The following is a 4,605-nucleotide window of genomic DNA, read 5'->3' as shown; positions in this document are numbered from 1 at the left end:
ATATATATATATATATATCCTTTCAAGTTAAATTGAGATTGCACTTGAACTCCATCCAAGAACAGAGCTGAACTGAATTATGATAATTAGAAAGCTGTGCCTATAAAAAAAAAAAGAAAGAAAGAAAAAGAAAAAAAAAAAAAAGCACGGTTGATGCATTTTTTTTAAAAGTTCATGCCAGAGTATATAAGTTCAATATGTTCTCACATAATTAACATTTCCCACCATTAGCAGCAGTTTTTCGGTTTATGTATCAGTAAAAACAACAGTACTCATTATAGTTGTATACCCCTAGTCAATAGTGTGGCAGTCACCTTACCCACACATCTGTCAGATGCCTAAAAGCAAGCAGAATTTCCCACTGGAGATAACAGATGCTTAATCTGTTCATCAGCTTTTTCTTTGAAATTCATTTTCCAGGGCCCTATTCCTACCCATTTTAAAAACGCTAATGAAATACTTGGATAGAACCTTTAAAACTAATATGAATCATGAAAAAATGGTAAAAACCATCATATCAGGATAGTAAAATGGTTTTAAATGGAGTGGGGGGGAGTGGATCCCAGCCTTCCCTTGGCCTGTCACAAAAATAGAAAAAACAGGTCTCTTGGGAGGAACCCCATCACTACTGTCCAATTCAGAAGATAGACCAGTGTACTTCCATCACCCAGGACTCCCAGACTGGAAACCATTTTTTAAGAATCCTCCCAACTATTTCAAAATCCAGTAGACAAAAGAACTTAAGAGCTGAGAGTAACCCACCCCGTAGGAAACCTGTCCTGAAACCCTGCACCCCCTTCAACAGAGAACCCCATTTGTTTGAACTCGTTAAAATACATATTTCATATATTTCCTGTACATTACAAAACCTGATCATTTCTGAAAAAAAAAAAGGATTTTTTTTTTGAATGGTTGAATGTCAATCCCAAACTCAAGTATGGTATAAAGTTAAGGAAGTTTGTAAAGAGAATCTTACAGATTGAGGACTAGCAATAGTTGACAATTTTTAAATAAGATTTTAAAAATCCACACAAAAATACTCCAAAATTTTAGATCCAAATGCTCTAGCATTACACAAACCATCCCAAAAGAGAGAAGGCCCATAAAGTTTCCTAGTTTCAGATGTATACAGTGATTGCAATTCAACAGGGTCTAAATTAGGTATCTGTCAAAAAACCCAACCCCGAAACATTCAGGGCTAGGATAGACCTGAAATGCTTGATTTTATCACCTTGATGAATCTGAAAGAAGAAAATATATCACAGGTACTGTTCAAACATGATTTAGAATCTTATTTAAATACCACAAGGTGATCTGTACCTTCAACAGATAAAATAAGAAAAAGCACTATGCAGCTATAAAAGATTATGCCAGCCATCAGTCCCCAAGCAGCCCAACAGCAGAGCCCAAGTTTGTCAAAGGGGGATAAGCTTACAATATATTTTTCTTGCTGAGTTCAGAAGTAGGACATTAACAGGCTGCAGTTCCAGTCACTGAACTCCAAAGGCAAACTGTAATGCCTGCATTAACAGAAAGAATGACTGATTTTTTTTTTTCACAGTTTTACAGAGAAAGCTGGACACTTGCTTTAGCCAGTATTTTTAATCCTTTGGAGAAAACAGACCCTAAAAGTTTTATCACAAAACAGATTACACACAGTTTTAGCTCAGAAATACACACACATACACATCTATTTTTTTTTCTTTTTTCCTAATTTCTTTATTGGGAACAGAATAAAATGCCAAAATAAAAGCTTAATAGTGTTATCAACCTACAATCTATGCATGAATATGACCATTTTTTAAAGTTCACCGGGTCATACAGTTATTTGTATGAGTGATAAGGCATCACAATTTCCATTTGCAAGCAGTATAATTATGCTCACAATTAACACATAACAACACATGAGATTGGAGAGAAAACTAATCTTACAAATGTACAGGCTCTCTTATGACCGCCATATATGAGAGAGCAATCCATTTCTTAAGGAAGCAACCTGCTAATGCTGTTAATGGCACAGCTCATTTCTTCAAAGGCCCATCTGATATTTTGGATCTACATTCTCTTAACTGTTCATGTTACACACTTTTCTACTGAAAATATGACAACAAGTATGATCTAGACCCAAATGATTCACTACAAGTATATGTCTCCCAATTTTTCCCATTTAAAAAAAAAAAAAAAAAAGCCCTCTTCTACTTGCTGCTCTGTAGTCAGAAACAACAAACTCAAAACTGTTTGTAAATTGCTGGAGCTCAGGCAGAAAAAAACTCAAAACATTTTTTCTTCATGGCTTATGTGTCTTCTTCTTAAATAGAAGGGGACACCAGCTTCCAAACTAAGTATATGGATATATAATTCCTGCTGTATTCAGCAAATGGCGGGAGGAAATGAGGAGAGGAGGAGGAAGCTGCCTCCCCAGTCTACCCTCCCAAGCCCACCCTCATGTGTAATTAGTTTGCTGCTGGGACCTAGGCACACACTGTCCCACAGTGCAAGGCAGAGCTTCTCAGTGAGAGATGCGTTTCAGCCTGGCGCAAACTAAGCTAGGATGTTCTCCTTCAAATTAAATCTTATTATCTATTCATCTTTGGTGAGTCCTGGGGTTTTGGGGGGGAAATTGAAAAAAAAAAAAAAAAAACTAATAATCTGACATATCCCCTAAAGTTTATTTATAAAGATCACACAGAAAAGGAATCTACAGATTCTTTCCTATAATTTTTTTTTACTCTTTTTTCCAAATCAAAGTGTCATGTCAGTTTTGTTCAAAGTCATTTTAAAAAGTAAAAAGTATTCTAGTATTTCCCTAAAACTGCAGATCAAATAATACTTGTCATTAAAGTAAATGTAAAATGGTCTACCTTGGCACATCAGCAAAAACCAGTAATGGATACAGCTTATCAGTTCATTTTTTAATACCAACAACAAATAAAAGAATTGTAAACTCTGTTAAAAACCTGAAACCTAAGAGCTCAACACAGAGTTGCACACACAAAGAAATACTAAACAAAAATATCTGTGACCATTTATGGAAATAGTGAGATTAGAAAAATAAGCCTTTCTCCCCAAAATAATCAAAAATTCAAAACCTTACTGTTGACAATGGTTCAACAAAACCCATTTGTCTTTCTGGAGTCACTTTGTAATTAGTTCTACTATTTCCTTCTAAAGAGGAAAGATTCTTACTAAAGTTGAACCTAAGTCTGGCCCTTATAAAGCATTCAGTAGTGCTTGGACCCAAATCCAACAGTGACAGGATAAACCACCCAGCACAGCTTGAAGACTATTCCCCAACCATTGCCTCACAGTACCCTGGCAGAGAAGCCCCCTCGCTGAAGAGACCATCAAGATAGGCTGCAGAGAAAGGAGCCCACTCCCAGCTTTGACAATGCAGTTGATGATACTGGTACTTTAAAGAAAAGGATTTGTCCTTGCTAGTAACCACCTGCAGGCACTCAGCAAACCCCAATCAGACCCCAAACTTCCAAAAACAATCAAGGTGATAAGTGGGGAGAAATAAGTGGTTGTCCTGGACAGTCTGCCCCTTTGCTGTATCCGTAGCAATTAAAAAAAAAAAAAAAAAAAATTCTCACTATTTTGAAATTTGATAGGCTTTTCAGACCTTTATGTCTCAGGACCTGGGCTCCCCTCCCAGGCACTGTTTTTAAACCTGGCCTTTTACATTCCCAGTTCCTGGAACATCATCTGTCTGTTTCCAGTGCTCGCTGAGGTCAATTTTCATTTCTGCAAATCACAGGCAGCCACTTGCTTCTAAGAAGTTAACAAGCCTCCTGAGAAACGCCGGTGGCTGGTATTTCATTGTTTCATAAATATTTTTATACAGTGACACCATTCAACTTTAAATAAATCTTTAAAAAGAAGGACAATTAAAGAGCGAAGAAAATTCTGATCTAGGTTTTATTTTCGTGGGAGGAAGACAAGGGAGATATAAACCCCTCATTGTTTTAGATTCCTTAAAAATGTTGCTCGGGTTTTTTTCTTAAAAAATATACTGTTTAAAAAAAAAAAAAAAAAAGACACTCACAGAAGTTGAACTTTCTTTAAAGCGGGCCTCTGGACTTTTGAAAACAAGTGTTGCTGCTACGAACAAAGGCTAAAAGTGTACCCTGATTTTCTTTCCCTCCTGGGGATTATTTCTCTTCCAATAAACAAACAAATCCCCCAGTATTTCCTACCAAAGGGAAGTTTTCCAGGGAGAGTCTCCTCCTGGGTTTGGTGGTAACAGCGACTCAGTCTTTTTTGGACACAATGTTTCTGCTGACTCCTGAAAATTTTCCACTTGAATGTGCAATGAAGCGGCGGCGGCAGCGGCGGCGGCAGCAACAGTCCTGGAGAGGCGGTAAAGACGACCGTGCCCTCTTTCATCTTTGGGAAGAAGGAACGAAGCCCCCAGCCGCAGCACTAGTCGTCACGGTCCCCAGACGGGCCTCAGGGGGCCGCGGCGCCGTGGGGGCAGTCTAGAGGTGGCACGGGGGTCTCAGGCCGGCTCCGAGGCGACGGCAGTTCTCCCCGCCCGCGCTCGCTCCGAACTTCTGGCTTCTCGGCGAACACCGTGAAAAGAGCCTGAGGGTGTGTGCGTGTGCG

At 38.6% G+C, this 4,605-nt stretch overlaps 1 protein-coding gene across 2 annotated transcripts in view; it reads right to left on the bottom strand.

Annotated features, from left to right (window-relative positions):
• The window catches only part of Tead1 (TEA domain transcription factor 1), a 257,978-nt gene that overhangs the window by 252,658 nt on the left and 715 nt on the right, over positions 1-4,605 (bottom strand). The window contains exon 1 of one of the 2 annotated variants that reach the window (XM_015477640.2): positions 4,197-4,599. The exons of the other annotated variant lie outside the window; for it this stretch is intronic. The gene's annotated coding sequence lies outside the window, so the exon portion shown is untranslated. Of the gene's footprint in view, positions 1-4,196; positions 4,600-4,605 lie in introns of those variants that run through there. 2 annotated transcript variants of the gene reach the window in all.

This window comes from Marmota marmota, unplaced genomic scaffold (assembly GCF_001458135.2).
Source record: "Marmota marmota marmota unplaced genomic scaffold, marMar, whole genome shotgun sequence".
Lineage (NCBI taxonomy): Eukaryota > Metazoa > Chordata > Mammalia > Rodentia > Sciuridae > Marmota > Marmota marmota.
This window is presented reverse-complemented; position numbering and strand designations above follow the sequence as displayed.